Source organism: Carassius auratus, chromosome 18 (assembly GCF_003368295.1).
Source record: "Carassius auratus strain Wakin chromosome 18, ASM336829v1, whole genome shotgun sequence".
NCBI lineage: Eukaryota > Metazoa > Chordata > Actinopteri > Cypriniformes > Cyprinidae > Carassius > Carassius auratus.
In genome coordinates this window covers 16,820,492-16,837,954 of record NC_039260.1, presented here as the reverse complement: position 1 = coordinate 16,837,954, position 17,463 = coordinate 16,820,492, and the positions used below count along the sequence as shown (strand labels likewise).

General features: G+C 38.4%; 1 long non-coding RNA gene across 1 annotated transcript; it reads left to right on the top strand.

The window, feature by feature from the left end:
• The first annotated feature begins 2,935 nt into the window (after positions 1–2,935).
• LOC113118827 (uncharacterized) lies at positions 2,936–4,125 on the top strand. The gene is made up of 3 exons (XR_003294382.1): positions 2,936–3,072; positions 3,194–3,256; positions 3,785–4,125. It is a non-coding gene; the product is annotated as an uncharacterized LOC113118827 (long non-coding RNA).
• The last annotated feature ends 13,338 nt before the right edge of the window (positions 4,126–17,463 follow it).

Genomic DNA, 17,463 nt, shown 5'->3' with positions numbered 1-17,463 from the left:
TGGTGGTGACTTGTTGTAGTTTGCCCACAGGTTTCTGATTTTCTCCCTTAAGAGTCTGGCATTTGACACATTTTTTAACATGGTGTTTTATTTCAGTCCACATTCCAGGCCAGAATGCAACATCATGGATACGCTTGTAGGTCTTATAAATACCTACATGACCGCTCCAGGGATTTGCGTGGTAGTGGTGTAGAATGGACGACACAAGGCTGTTAGGAATGTACACTCTGTAATGAATTTGATTGTTTGGCAGGTGAGTTTTGTGATAGAGTTTATCTTCCACTACCTCATACTGATCTTTTAGAGGGGAATCATTTTCTGCAAGTGCTTGAAGTGTTTTGATGATGTGAGGGTCTTTGTGCTGTTCCTCCCAGATTGTGGCTGGAGACATCGGAAACTCAGCATTCTCCTGCTGGTCTTGGTTGGTGTACAGGTTACAGCTGGTACGAATCCGAGACAGAGCATCAGGTGCCATATTTAGTTTTCCTTTGCGATATTCAATGATAAAATCAAATCTCTGAAGTCGCAAGGCCCACCGGATAAGGCGACTCTTGGTTTTTGTGGAAGAAATTACCCATTGTAAGGCTGAGTGGTCTGTGATGACGGTGAACAATTTGTGCTCTAGGTAGTGCTGCCATTTTTCCAGGGCCCAAATTACAGCCAAACACTCTTTTTCGGTGGCTGTATAATTGGTCTCCGCTTTGTTCAGGGTTCTGCTGGCATAAGCAATAACTTGTTCTAAACCCTTTTCCTTGCGCTGGGTCAGCACAGCACCCAACCCAGTGTCACTGGCATCAGTGTAAACAGTAAAAGGCAATTGAAGGTCCGGATGGCCAAGAATGGGAGGAGAGGTTAGACAGCATTTCAAATGTTCAAAGGCTTGCTGACATGGTGGTGACCAGAGGAATGAACATCCTTTTTTTTTCAGTGCATTGATGGGTTCAGCGATCCTGGAGAAGTTTGGTACAAACCGGTGGTACCACCCGGCTAACCCCAGGAAGCGCTGGACCTCCTTGATGTTGGTGGGCACAGGGTATTCCCGTATAGCCTCCACTTTACTTGGGTCTGCAGCTATGCCTTGGACGTTGACAATGTGTCCCAGAAAGGTTATTTCTTTAAGACAGAACTTGCTTTTTTTTAAATTAATAGTGAGGCCAGCCATTTGCAGTTTATGGAGGACAGCCTGGAGGTCGGAGAAGTGCTGGGCTACAGATGGTGAGTAAATAATTATGTCGTCAATGTAGACAAAGCAGATGTTTCCACGCAATTCTCCTAGAACCGTCTCCATTAGTCTTTGGAAGGTTGCTGGGGCATTTTTTAACCCAAACGGCATAACATTAAACTGAAACAATCCTGATGGAGTTGTGAAAGCAGTTTTTGGTTTACTTTCTTGATCCATGTTCACCTGCCAGTAGCCACTGTTAAGGTCAATCGTGGAAAAGATGGCGGCTCCAGATAGTGACTCTAAGATCTCAGTGATGTTGGGTAAAGGGTAAGCATCATTCTCTGTAATGGCATTAACTTTCCTGTAGTCCACACAAAACCTGAGGCTTCCGTCTTTTTTAGGGACCAAGACGACAGGTGAGGCCCATCCAGAATGTGATGGTTCTACGATGCCGGCAGTCAACATCTCTTCCAGTTGCTCTGTAATGACAGCTTGTTTGGCAGGTGTTGTACGGTACGGTCTTTGTTTTATAGGCACTTGGTGGGTAGTATATATGTGATGCTGTGTAACTTCGGTACGTCCCAGGCGAAGGGTACAAACTTGAGGGTTTGACTCGAGGATCTGCAGTAACTGTTGCTTTCCTTCCGGAGGTAAGTGGGCATGCTGTACAGCAGTGTCAATTAGTGTCTTGTCATCCAGATAGGCTGGTTGAACCATGTTAAGTTGAGGAGGAGGAACAGAAGATAGTAGAGAGAGACTGTTGGAGTTTTTACTTCCAATCTTTCCCTTTGGATGTTGGGAGCTGATAACTGGTACACTGGCATTTGTTGGCTGGAAAGGATAATACTCTTTAGGATTGGACTGAAATGAATACTTTTGATCTGCAACATTGATCTGCAGCCCACTGGAAAAGATAAGGTCCAGTCCTAACACGACTGCATAGGCCAGGGCTTTGGCTGATAGAACCACAGCAGATATGGTGAATATTTTTTTTATGTAGGGTAATTGGCAGGTTTACCCAACCTAAAGGAATTTCTGCTTCCCCATTGGCGAGGTAGAGTGGACCCTGGGTCCATGGATTGAGTTTTTGTGAAGAGAGTTCCTTCCAGAGATTCTCATGTAGAAGGGTGTAGCTAGCCCCAGTATCAACAATGGCTTTTCCTTTCCAGGTACCAATACAGAGTGGTATCACTAACTGTTGTGGAACAATTTCAGTAGGTGGTGTTTTCTTACCAGTTGTGGGTGACTTCTGAGGAAAGGTGGCAGACACAGAGCGATTGCCAGGTGGACCAGTACCTTTAGAAGCTGGAAATGTTGTCCGCTTGCTATTAGAGGAAAGGTGTTTGCTGGTGGACTGAGGTGACTGGGACTGAGAAGAGACAAAGTGAGGACAGTGGCCAGGGGAGTGATGGCCTTTACATCGCCAGCATTGCACTAAAGGCTTCTCTGCCGGGTGGTTGGCAATAGGTCTTTGAGGCATGGATAAGGGTTGCTTAGAACTCACACGTTTTTCATATTGCAGTTGTTGTTCGTAGTCTTTTTCCAGCTGTTGGCCCAATTTCACAAGTTCATCGACTGTGTTCACCCGACTGCGAATCTGGCTTGCAAGATAGGGGTTCATATTTTTTAAAATCATTTTCACCAATTCACTGTCCGTCAAGGAGGGCTTCCACCTTTTGCAGAGAGCTCTGTATGTAAATGCAAAGTCTCTAATGCTCTCTCTTTCTCCCTGTGTTCGTGTCCTTACCCGTTCAGACAACTCATCTTCATAATCCTCTGAGAGGAAAGCAGAGAGGAAAGCAGCTTCAAATTCTTCCCACGTGGTTATTGAGGATCGTGCAACTTCCCACCAGTCCCGGGCAGTACCGTAAAGGACAGTGCGGAAAGTGGCCAGAATGTCAGCATCAGTAAGAGGATGTAACGCTAAGAAATCCTGACATCGAGTTAGATAGAGCAAGGGGTCCATGTCATCTGACTGTCTCCCAAAAGTAGGAAATGTAATCTTAAAATGATCACTCTTTACAACAGGAGCAGGAAGCAAAGGAGCGGTCACTGGTGATACAGCTGAAACTGGAGCGTTAAGAGGCAAAGGTGAGTAATCTCTTGTCTGCAGGTCAGTCATTTGTTTCTCTTGCTTTTCGAGTCTTCTATCAAGTTCAGTTTGTAAGCTCTTTACAGTTGCACACAATGTGTTTGTGATTTGGGTACACTGGGTGAGCTCTGTAGATAACTGATCATGATTTCTTTGATGGGTTACCAGGTAGGATTTGAGGTCTTGCTGAAACTCCACTTGAAGTTGGTCGATCATAAACCGCACTTCAGACACATATGTAGTCTCAGCTCTGTGAAGTTCATCAGAAATCATAACTTTAAGTGATTTAGTGAGTTGATCAGCCTCTTCCTTCACATGCTTCTTACTTTCAGAAATGTGGGTGAGCACTTCTTGTTGATTGTGCTTGAGTTTATCAGCAAGGTTAGAAATCAGGCTGTCTTGGCGTGCAGACAGGGTTTTAAGTTCTATGGCAAGTTCACCAATGGTTTTCTCATGGGTTTGCATATGTTGTGTCAACGTTTCCCAGTTTTCTTTAACTTGAGCGAGTTGATGCATTCCTTTTCCAGGAGTTGATAGGATACCAGGCAAGTCCTGCTGTGCCGCCGAAGATTGAGATGAAGGGTCAAGTAATGTACATATCTGCATAGAGTCGCCATTCGGTTCCTCCTCCCAGATGAAGGGTTGAACAGGAGTACTGCCAGCTAGTGGTGAAGTTGCAAACCGCACCTGGGTTCCTGGTACATCAGTGGTGCTGGCTTGAGTAGGAGTGACATGGAGAGGAACACGAGAGAGTCCAGGTGGAGAAAGTAGAGGACGAGGTGCTGGAGGCCAGACTGGGGTAGCAACATCGGGTGCCGGTGGTTCAATCTCCACAAAAGTGGATGGAGAGAGAGGAGTGGTAGCCATGTTTGATTGTCAAATGTATGTGTAGTCAGTGTAAAAATGTAGTGAAATGTACGTTGAGTGAGAAAAAAAAAAAAAAACAACAATGTACAAATGTTTGAAAAAAATAAATTGGAACAGAATACTCTAACAGTTCAATGTGAAATGTCTGTCCAGTTGTCCAATTCACACTACAATTCCCTTAATTTCACAAACAATAATAAGATTTCAATAACACAAATGATTATTTCCCCAGCTTTCACATTAATTAGGTCAATCAATGTAGCAGCAAGACAACTAAGGGGTAACAATTATATATTTAACAACGTGTAAGTTCATGAACAACAAAAAAATAAATAAAATCTTCCCACAAAACCCTTCAATAAAGAAAACGGTTTCAGTTCAGTATACATTTCACGAACACAAAAATATGCAGTTTTAAGTGACAATAACCAACACTCAAGTAATCCTTTAGGGAAACTATAATTCAAAGTTCCAGTGACCCGTTTAAGTGGTCACGATATAAATGTTTAAGTTTCAAGTCGTCCAGGTTTATCAAAGCGTTTAATTTTCAAGTCCCTGTTCGGGCGCCATTTATGTAACGGTGGCTGCCCCAAAAAGAATGGTACTTCATAAATGTATATTTAATTTAAATAGTTCGGGCGCCAGACAAGCAAAACTTGTCAAGAAAATAAAATATTTATTTATTTATTTATTTATAATGCGTAACTAATTTCGGTTTCCCCGTAAATAGCTCAAGCCACTGTTACACAACAAAAGAAAATATGTTTTAAGGAAAAAAAAAAAAAAAAAGTTTCCAAAAAAAAACTACATGAAGTTAAATTTTCACACCATTTGTATTTTTTTTCCGTTACTTCACATAACAAATGACAGAAGAAAGTGTAAACAGAAAGTAACAATATTGCGGTTCAAGTTCAATTCAAGATTTCATAAACAGTCACAAAATCACGAGAGTCCTTGATTCACAAAGTGTCTTAAAGTTCGTTTTCCTCTTTAAAGTTCTTTTCTTTTTACATGTTCAATTTTAATCAAAGGGAAAAAAAAAAACAAGAGAGAAGAAAAAAAAAAACACAACAAAGAAAACTAAATAATCCCAACGAGTGTTTGTGTATGGGTGTATGCGTGTGCAATGGGAGTATGTGTGTGTGTGTGTGTGTGTGTGTGTGTGTGTGTGTGTGTGTGGTGGCTGTGGGAAGTCCGTGTAGCGGCCGCTAATCCCGGGCCGGGAACAGAGTACGTGAGGTTAACAAATGATGGACAACATCACTAGTACCTGAGGCAGGCGAACGAACCAGTCTGGATTGTGTATCCCCAGGCAGGCGACCGAACCATGTAGTAGAGCTCAATTTCTCCGACACTTCTTCGATCGCACCCAGTCAGCGCATGCACAGATTCCAGCACAAAACAGCAACGACCTTCAGGTAGCGTGCGTCCCATTCAAATACAACCTACACGTGTGTTTTGTTTTTACTTCCCTCCCTTTCACTTCCGTTTCTAAACTCGCTTTTATATTAAATTTCCTTCATTGATTTCCGCCCATTAGACAAAGTGAAAAGCTGGCATGGATTTCTTCCAAATCGCCACAACGCGCCTGGAAAAACGGGCGCATCGCACCTCGTGCGTGTCGCGACCGCGTCGCTTCCATTATGAGAGTGCATACTGCGCGCCTACATAGGAAATAACGAACTTGAGCACGCAAAAGACACGATATGTGAACGGCCCCTTAAACAGTTCAGTAGTGCAGAGTTTACAGGTTACTCTTCATTTTGAACGCTCAAAGTAAAGTACTCCCACTTCCCGCTGAATGCTGCAGAGACGCTGTTCGGGAAGCACGTGACATAAAACGAGGCCAGCTATTGGCAATTCGCTACTTCACCTGCTGTACTGGCTGAGTAAAACCTCCGGTGGCTCATTACTGCCACACTTTGGTCACCGCAGATTTGAAATATGCACGAAATGAGCCGCTTATGGCAAATAAAATTTATTTAGCGACGAATCGATTACTAAATTAGTTGACAACTATTTTAATAATCGATTTTAATCGATTAAATCGATTCGTTGTTTCAGCTCTACTGTAATGTTGGACAAAGGAGAGAGCAGCACACCACCATCAGTGAGCACAAAACCACTTGCTGGTAAGTGTACCACATATTAATTTATACTGGTTTATTTTCTCTCTCTCTTTTTTTTTTTTTTTTTAATAAGGGGGAACAGCTGAATAAGATTTACCATTCAGTCAGATTGACCATACAAGAGATGAAGACCATTCTGACAGTATTTAAGTTAAGACAATCTAAGTAATATATCTGATAATATATTTGAGTTCCTATTGACTTCAAATCAATTTTTTTTCTTTTTTTTTTTTTTTTTTTTTTACAAATGTGTATGTGTGGGATTATTCCAGGTAATGGATGAACTAGGCCAGATTCTTGACAAAGGAAATCCCAGATTCATCCCAAAACTAAGGGCCCGTTGGGAAAGCTTCTGAATCAAAGATCAGTTCTATGGGGTTTACAAAATGGTTTTGAAGCCACCAATGACTCTAGATGGAGGTAAACTACCTGCCTTTACTACTTGAATTAAAATGTGAAAAAACTAATAATAGTTGTTTAACTTGATTGTCAGTGTCACACACTACCATTCAAATGTTTTATAACACTTACTTTTTAAAGGTCCCGTTCTTCGTGATCCCATGTTTTAAACTTTAGTTAATGTGTAATGTTGCTGTTAGAGTATAAACAATATCTGTAAAATTCTAAAACTCAAAGTTCAATTCCAAGGAAGATATTTTATTTAACAGAATTCGCCTACAACTAACGACCAGTTTGGACTACATCCTTTTACTTCCTGCTGTAATGACATCACTAAAACCATTTTTTAACTAACCTCCACCCACAGGAATACACAAAAAAGGGGGCGTGGTCTTGTTGTGCTTGGAGCAAGGAGAAGGAGGAAGAGTTGCGTTTGAAGAGTGCTTTTGTCGCAATGTCGTCGAAACGCTGTTATTTTCATCTCGGGAGTCCAATCACCTTTGTTTGGGCTTCCCAGGGATGCTGTACTTAGAGATCAGTGGTTACAATTTATGTTTAACTCGGTCCCGAAAATTATAATCCACATGTATAACTATGTGCTGCACATTTTGCTGAGGACAGCTTTGTATCACTGATTATTTTTGTAACTACCGTATGTTTTAGGAAAGCTGCACTGTGTAGCTGGTTAATCGCGCGCTGTGTTCGGTGCGCACGAGAGATCCACGTCTCACGAACAGCAACACTGAACCGAGCTCTCCTTCAGGATGTTCGCGTCCTCCTGCACCTGAACAAACAAATATAAATCGCAGTTTAAACAAAAAGAAAAGCACTGCGGTGTCCTGGTGTTCAGGGCGCAAGTAGAGACGCGTCTCAAAGTCTTCTTTCTTTTGTACCGACAACAAATACATACAAAATATGTCAAAATACCTGTCTTGGAAAGTGTGTTCGAAAAGTCTGTGGTTATGTCTTAAGTGAAAGTGAAGAGTTGAGAAAGAAATTTGATGTGTTTCATTGTATCAAAATACAGCGAACTGTGAAACATTATACCCAAAAATTCTTCATAATGTAGATTACCAGGGAAATTGCTAATATATATATATATATATATATATATATATATATATATATATATATATATATATATATATATATATATATATATAATTAGGGACCTGACCATGTTTTGCTTAATTATTTAATTTCTTTAATTGCTAATGCAACCTTTACACACCACAGACTGAACAAAATAAAGTATTGCTTGGTAATTTTTCAACAAAGTATGGATAGTTGTGTAAATATTGTCATACTGACAGTTGTCTTAGGTTTTGGTTGATTCCATTACATATTTTCTATCAAAGTTATCTGACATTATCAAGATAATAATTTTTTTTCTGACACAGTTTAACTCTGAGTTCTTGTCATATTTTATTACCATTTTCTAAACTATAACAAATAAACTGTGATAATGTGAGAAATGTTGAAGGTGTCTGAATACATTTTGGTTTGACTGTGTATTTCATTTTACAGTGAATACTATGCAGTGCTATTTTAAATTAGTTTCAGGACACCTACAAACTTAAAAATGGAAACATTGTGTTAATAGCACAAATAAAGAAATAGAACGAACATACAGTAAATATTAAACCATTTCAAACAGGGCCCACTGTACAACCTGCACCAGGGCCCCTCAAACCCCAGCTACGGCCCTGGGTTAAGGTACCAAGACGGAGCAATGCACTGTTTGTACTGTAAAAATAAAACAAGAAGGCATGTGGTTTAAAATATGGCAAGTAAAATAAAAAGCACATCTGTATGCAATACAGTTTCATTATTATCCAGAGCGTCTTATTATAAAAAAATTTGTGCGACCACATTATGTTTTGTGCCACCAGTGGAAAAAGTTAGTGTAGTTCCCTGAAAAGCGTTCTGTGATTAGAAGTGCATCTCCAGCATGTGTGTTCAGAACAGGATTGCCAGGTTTTCAAAACAAATCATGCCCACTTGCTTCTCAAAACTACTCCAAAACTAGCCCAATCGCGTTTCAAGGAGGACAGCCTGCGCTCAGCTGCTGTCGAATCACAACACAGGAACCGCTGACACAATCAGAACTCTTTACGTATTTCTGAAGGAGGGACTTCATAGAACAAGGAAGTCATCAGCCCGTTTTTATGACAGTGAAAACAGCGGTATACAGATAAGTTAATTGTGTGAAAAACACTGTTTTTTTTGTTGTTGTTTTTTTTCATGCGAAACATGAACACATGCTATATTGCACACTGTTAACACAATCAAAGCTTAAAAAAAACATGAAAAACGTGACCTTATGTGTCTCATTCTGCTCACCAAGGCTGCATTTATTTAATCCAAACTACAGCCGTTTTATAAGTGACTGTATAGTAAAGTGCAATTTATTCCTGTGATCAAAGCTGAATTCATCAGCATTACTACAGTCTTCAGTGTCACGTGATTCTTTAGAAATCATTCTAGTATGATGATTTGATGATGAACAAACATTTATGATTATTATTATTATTATTATTATTATTATTATTATTATCTATTCACATAGTATAATATTTCACAATATCACTTTTTTGCTGTAGTTTGGAACAAGTAAATGCAGGCTTGGAGAGACAAAGATACTTACAAAAGAAAACATTTAAACAATCTCACATTTCTAAAACATTTAAATGGTAGTGCATTTGAAATCATTAACAGATTGATATGAAAAGTTTAACTTCATTAAATAAGTTAAAGTTTAATAATACTTTCGACTACTTTTACATGTTTATCCTTTTTAAAGCACAATTGTTATACAACTATTATCAAAATCAGGAGGTTAAAGGAAAGTCTGAAAGGCATAGTTCACCAAAAAATACAAATTCTACATCATTTACTCTCCCTCTAGTTGTTCCAAACCCGTAATCGTTTCTTTCTTCTGATGAGCACAAAAGAAGATACTTTTAATAATGTTTTTTTGGGGTGAATTATACCTTTAATTAATGCATTCTCTACTCACTAATTTCAGTAAATCATAAAAGACTATTTGTTCTCCTCAATAGTCAAATGCTACTTAGACTTGATGAAGGCTCTTCCAGAGATGTTCCCATCACCTGTAGCCCCACCAAAAAAGACATGCAAGTGAAGCAATGCTGCACATCCTTGAGGTAAGACATACAATCTTGTTTATATTTCTACAAGACCAAGAGAAATAGAGAAGGTGTCATTTCAAGATGTACTGCTCAGTCATTTTTGTGTTTGTATTTCTATCCAACAGAAAACACAGATTCCTTCCTCAGTTTGGTCACATCACTCTATAAAACATTCCTCCAGAGCTCCACAGGTCTAAACAAATGAACTGTATCAAGTTCAAGTTGGTCTTTTGTTCTTCTTGATCAAGAGTGGTATTCTGCAAGATGTCTCAACATGAAGGCCATACTTGTCTAGTTTTCATCTTACACACTGCATTGGAATGGTTTGCCTCCTTCCATTGGGTCATCTTGCAAGTCTTTGGCTATACATTGCAGGTTTTTCTCAGTTGCTCTGATTAACCATTGCATGATATTGTGCTTTTTCTTCAACACCCTCAAAGGTGTTCTAGTAAAACACATTTTAAGCCAAGGAATAAGGCTGAGAGCTGTGTCTCTAGGAACTTTCAATATCTTGGAAATCTTCTTATACTGTAGCCTTAGCCTTTCTAAAAGTAACGCAATATTTGTTCTCTTTAGCTTTTGTGAGATCTCTGTTGACATTTTTGCTACTCAACTTCAACACATACATGGGCTAACTGTATGTGTAACAACTTAAGCTAATTCTATTTTTAATAGATTTTCTAAAGGCTTAATTGTGTTTTGAGACTGTTTTATTCCCCACCATGCAACTAAGTGATTTAAAAACAGCAATGTTGAATAGGGGTTGAATAATTATGACATAGCAGTATTATAAAAAAATCGTAATATCACTTTTAATATGCCAGTGAACTGTTATAGATGAAATTTTTCATTTTATCTTTGATCTTCTGATGCACTGTAAGTCGCTTAGGATAAAAGCGTCTGCTAAATGAATACATTTAGTTTAATTTTAATTTAATCTTCAGAAAAGCTTGTATTTGTAAAGTACTGCAGTCTCTGAGGGGTTGAGTAATTTTGACTGCAACTGTATGTATTCTTAAATCAAGATATTTTTTACCAAGAGAATTTAAAACTAAACACAAATAAAACAAGAAAAAAATACTAGATTTTACTATCATTGGTTTCAAGATATATGTGTACTGCTTGAGTCAAGTAAAAAAAAAAAAAAAAAGTTACTTTTTTTCACAAGTTTTGTTTCAAGATGTCTTATCAAGTAAAATTTTCTCACCCCATTGGAAGATAATTTTGCTTAATTGTTTTTTTTTTTTTTTTTTTTTTTTAGGTTTTATTTTCTTTTTTTTTATATGTCGATTTTTTGGGAGTGAAATGTTTGAGATTGACACTGCTATTGAAAAGTTTGCCAATCCACCATATGAAAGTATGCATACAATTATTAAATCGTACCAAATTATTTCAGATAGAGCTGCTTACACAAAGATTAAACATTTTTTTTTTCTTTTTTTTTTTTTTTTGTGTTGAAATCAAACACGTTGCTCAGATCTACTAAACTAATAATAGAAATTAGTTCCGTGTCTTAATCTCACAGAATGCAGTCTGTTTCCAGCATGCTAAAGCTTATAATTACCAGAGCCACTACTGCTTTTACTGTTATGCGGAATTTGCAAGAATTACAAGAATCTGAATAGCTAATGAGAAACTCAACCTGCTGCAATAAATTAAGCAATTTTTATGTTTTAGTTAAAATGGTAAGCTTGCATCTTGGACCAACAGTTTTTGGTCTTGAGGTGAGGTCCAAAGGCTGGAAGACATTAGCAAGAAAATCAACATGAGCTTTAGCAGCATACCAATAAAAATAAAGCTAAGTCTCTATTAATTTTGATTTCAATTTTTTTTTTGTGTGGATAAAAAATAAAGCATCAATATTTTGTTTGTTTGTGTGTTTTAGAATTTCAGATTAGTCTATTTGAACACACTTTACTTTTATTTTTTATTTATTTTTTATTCAAGAGTTACTGATTGTTGAACAATTTCAAATTCAGATTTTGGAAAATGAAGCAGTGAATTAACAGCAAGATGTTCAGTCTTGATCAGAATATGGAACTTAAAGGGTCTTGGTTTGGATCTCACTCTTAGGCGATCCAGCGTTGGCCTGGGTCTGAGTCTTAGGGAATGTTAAATTGTTCTAGATCTTATATAGGATATAGTGTTGAATCAATTTCTGACATATATGATCGATTTATGCTTTCAGTTCAGATGAAAACCTTAATCAATAATACAGTTAATTGATAAAAATAAATAAATAAATAAATAAATAAATAAAAATTGTGATAGTGTATTAATAGCTGTCAACTCTCAGTACACAAACGAGTGATCTGTTAAGAGTTGGGGTAAAGGTATAAATCATTATATCTATGGAATGTCCCTATAAAACATGGAAACCCAAAGTGTGTGTGCATGTGTGAGTGTGTGTGTGTGTGTGAATGATAAACTGTGTGTTAAGTGTGATTAAGGTGACTTGCAGAGGCTGATGTTATGCCAAATCATTCTGTCTTCCTATTTATTTAGTTTTAATTTTCAGAACACTGGGAAACAAACAACAACAACAACGCTGGGAAAATAGTAGATATTTCTTATCTTTCTGGAAAATAACTGAATAGTTGCAGTTGTGTATTAGGACAATGGAATGCATTGTATCTACTGTGGTCTATATCAGGGTTTTTTTTTTTTTTTTTGCAGTATAACTTGTGCAGCAGATATAGCCTTATACACAGCTCTTATTCTGTCTCGTTGTCAGGTGGGGACCATGACACCCTCTGGCAAGCACAGAGACTGACTGAGTACCTGTCTGCTGAACTTTAATAACTGCTTGTGTTCATAGCCTGAGAGAATGCCATAGATCTCCAGTGTCTGTCCATAACCCCCACTAAGCTCAGTTTGTATATATTCCGGCAGATGACAGCCAAAACTTCACTAGGCTACAGAAACAGATTTTATAATATAAATAGCATTTGGCAAAGATGAAGTTCATCACAATTTCAGGACCCATTGAAATCCACACATTTCTTTAGACATCACGAACTGTTAACAACTTGTGTAGTAAAATTGAAGACCATGAACTTGTTATATGAGAAGCAATATTATTCATATTACAAATTGCTTTTTTATTATCTCTCAGAGAGACATCGTAAAAGAATTGCAATGTTAAACATCAAATTACTGACACTTCAAATGTTTCAGAGGGGATGAGGAGAGGGCTACTTAATTTGTCATTTTAGAGTTTGATATTAAATCAGATATTAAAGCTGCAGTATAGTACCTTTGACACATCTATGTGATTGCATCATTAGCTGCAATATTCACCAAATAATCCATTATGGTTTTTCATTATTAAAACCTTATCAAGAAAAATAAGCTCTAACAGGTTTTGATGTCTAAAAGTACATAATATGAGTTATATAATCCATCACAACGCTAAAATTGTATATATATATATATATATATATATATATATATATATATATATATATATATATATATATATATATATATATATATATATATATATATATATATATTTATAAATAAAAGACAATAAAAAAGGTTTCCCATTATCATTCTGGTGAGTTGTTTCTAGTCCAGCATAGTGGTTCTCAATGGGGATCCAAAACAGTACCAATATTTTATCATAAAAAAGTTAACAGAAATGTTATACAAATCTAAAGAACTGTGTAGCCCCAATAAGTATGATCTATCAATATGAGTTGGGTAGTAATATGAAAATTTTAATACAACTGTTCCTTTTTTTTAACCAGTCTGCGTACTCTGCTTTACTTGAAACCATCTAGAGCTCATTATTTTGACTGACACTTGCAAATCTGAAGCATATGTCGAGTGAAGTGTCCTGAGTCACAGCAGGACATTTAACCTCAATTAGCTACAGAGGACAGTTCACTGGGAATCTGTCTAGTAGGCAACCCACTGACCTTTCTAACACTGATCTCCCTCCTTCTGTCTCATACCATCCACCCAATTCTCACTCAACTTGCCCACAAAAGATTTTTATGTGGAAATTATTAACATTTTATTCGTGTAAGATGTGTGACACCAAAATGTGAATAATCAAATCAATATTTTATAAACAAAAGTTACATTTTATTTCAGAAAGAATATAATGCACTAAAAGCCCTGAAATACTCACTGCTCTTTTCAACCCTAATTAAACTCAGCTGACCCAACTATGATCTATGTCTTCAGACTGCTAATCTGAAGTTAAACTCTGCAGGACAATTGCCCTCCAGGGAAAAAGTTGAGGACACCCATGTCATAGACCAACACTGATGAAATATTGATTAAATGCATACATACATACATATACACATACACATACATAAACGGCTTCTGATTGGAGTGGTCAGGGGATAGGAGGGATGCATTAATAAACTGGGATGGAAGTGTGAGATCAAACAATATTATTAGTCCTGGTAGGTCACGTCAGTCAAGCTTGCATCAGCTGACTCCTATAAGAGCACAACGCCTATCTCAACTTTCATATATAAGGTCTTTCAGTACTATCAGCAGCTTTATTTGTTGCTCAATAGCTAATTAACCTTCTCCATCCCCAGCTGCTCCTCTCGCCCAGTCAGGAGTTAGCCTTCGGATTCTTCTTGAATCAGAATAATTTAAAAATGTGTACATTTAATTATTGAAAATTAATGAAATCTGCAAAGCATTTATGTTGGTTCTGTTCTGTTTACTCTAGAGGGTTATTGTTGCTCTTCCTGCTCTGCTCTTATCCATGCTAGGATTCATCAATGTGTAGGGAGTTCTTACTTTGTCAATCGTCTTTGACAATAGTGGTCTTGACAGAACTGAAGTTGATGGTGCTTCATCACAACTGTTAAATGAACCTCTCCACAAGAGACCAGTGTTTTCTTCATGTGTGCACAATGGTTTCAACCAAGTCAAGTCACCTTTATGTAGCGCTTTAAACAAAATGCATTGCGTCAAAGCAACTGAACAACATTAATTGGGAAAACAGTGTGTCAGTAATGCAAAATGATAGTTAAAGGCAGGTCATCATTGAATTCAGTGATGTCATCATCTCAGTTCAGTTGAAATAGTATATGTGCAATCATTTGCAATCAAGTCAACGATATCACTATAAATTAAGTGATCCCAACTAAGCAAGCCAGAGGCGACAGCGGCAAGGAACCAAAACTCCATCGGTGACAGAATGGAGAAACCAGGTTCAGTTGTCCTCAGAAGTTCAGAGAGAGAATGACCAGAGATGCTACATTACTTAAGATAGACGTCTCTCCGAAGCCTGACTACACACGTGCTGCATTATAACAAACACAGACTTTAAGGAACTGTGCTGGGATGTAAATTATATCAAGGTCTACAATATGTTACAAATGTACAATACATATAGAAATAAGGCAGTATTATGGACAAAATTTACAGATTTTAAATACTATCAGCATGATATACAGATAGATGTACTATGATCACACTATACAGATGGATTATGTAAAGTGTATGTACACTATAGGTAGAAACTATGAACAGCATTTCAGACAGGAACTGTCACGTATGGGAACACAGGAGACAGGAGATCCAAGTGCAGTGTGGTCCAAATCAAAGTAAAAAACAAGCCAAGGTCGTAACCAACATCAATCCAAATGAAAAAAAATAAAATACAAAAATAAACAGGAACAAGAACAAGAAAAGGAACAGGAACTCAAGGACTAGGAAACGCGAGGAAACTAGGTGACGTAAAGTAAGGACTCCATGCAGACAAATGGAAACAGACCGGATTATATAGGCAGGATAATGACTATGACAGTGAAGACACCTGAGTGCAATTAACAGGTGTGCAATTACCGCGATGAAGGGACAAAGCTTGTGGGAATTGTAGTGCCTGCAGTGAGGTGCCTATGGGGAAGTGAGACCACTAGTGGACACCCAGGGAATCAGAGACCAGACAGCATGACAGGAACCACTTTAGCAAGTTTACTTGAGTTTATTGAACTCAGTTTATCTTTGGCAGTATGGTTCCTTATGGGGGTTCTTGCTCCCTGAATAATTGAACATACAAGAGCCTTAACATTAACCGCCCAGAACCATGAGTTTAGAAATACATGACATTTAAGACTCTTAGTAATGTCTTTAAAGCAAACAGTGATAATCATGTGGATGTGGAAGTGGGATGTCTTATCCTGTAGCCTGGTTATAAAGATGAGTGTCTCTCAGCAGTGAGGTCCATGCCAGCTAAGATTTTGAATGCCTTAGTGATCTGAAACAGAGAAGAAGACAACCAGAAGGTGCACAGTAATATGCTCATGCTTATAATCGGGAGGGAGGGAGGATTGCGAGCCATTGAGCATGCTTACCGAGCAGTGGTGCCACGTATAAACACTCACCTAAGGGATTATTAGGTTAATCTGTTCAATTTCTAATTAATGTAATTAGCTAATCAACCAATCTCATGGCAGTTGCTTCAATGCATTTAGGGGTGTGGTCCTGGTCAAGACAATCTCCTGAACTCCAAACTGAATGTCAGAATGTGAAAGAAAGGTGATTTAAGCAATTTTGAGTGTGGCATGGTTGTGGATGCCAGATGGGCCGGTCTGAGTATTTCACAATCTGCTCAGTTACTGGGATTTTCACGCACAAGCATTTCTACCGTTTACAAAGAATGGTGTGAAAAGGGAAAAACATTCAGTATGTGGCAGTCCTGTAGGCGAAAATGTCTTGTTGATGCTAGAGGTCAGAGGAGAATGGGCTGACTGATTCAAGCTGATAGAAGAGCAACTTTGACTGAAATAACCACTCGTTACAACTGAGGTATGGAGCAAAGCATTTGTGAAGCCGCAACATGCACAACCTTGAGGCGTATGGGCTGCAACAGCAGAAGACTGGGTACCACTCATCTCCACTACAAATAGGAAAAAGAGGCTACAATTTGCGAAAGCTCACCAAAATTGGACAGCTGAAGACTGGAAAAATGTTGCCTGGTCTGATGAGTCTCGATTTCTTTTGAGACATTCAGATGGTAGAATGAGAACATGGATCCAACATGCCTTGTTACCACTGTGCAGGCTGGTGGTGGTGGTGTAATGGTGTGGGAGATGTTTTCTTGGCACACTGTAGGCCCCTTAGTGCCAATTGTGCATTGTTTAAATGCCACGGCCTACCTGAGCATTGTTTCTGACCATGTCCATCCCTTTATGACCACCATGTACCCATTCCAGTATTTAGTTTTATTATATTCATAAGAGAAAGATAGTCTGTACCGATTTTTCCCGGAAAAACACGACCGGCTGGAGGCGTGACGTGTGGGCGGAGCTAAAGAATCACGAGCGCGAATAGGATTTTGCGTTGAGAGCATGTGGAAACTGTAACATTACCGTGAGGGAAAAACCATCATCCAAAACAAACCATGGCTTACAGTCAGATTCAGCCATTTATTTATGATCCAGAATCAGATCCAGAGGCTGAAACTGAACAAAAGCAGCAGCAGCAATGACTCGCTCCGAGCGGGGCTCGAACCCGGGTTTCTGGCATGGGAGGGGAATCGCTCTGATCAGTGAAATGTCTGTGCGGCTCAGCCTCGCTATACGGGAGCGCGGGCTCTTCCGGCAGAAGTGCCTTAGGACCCATATAAGGAAATTCCGCACCATCTAACATCACACAGAGCCATACTCGAAAAAATCTTTC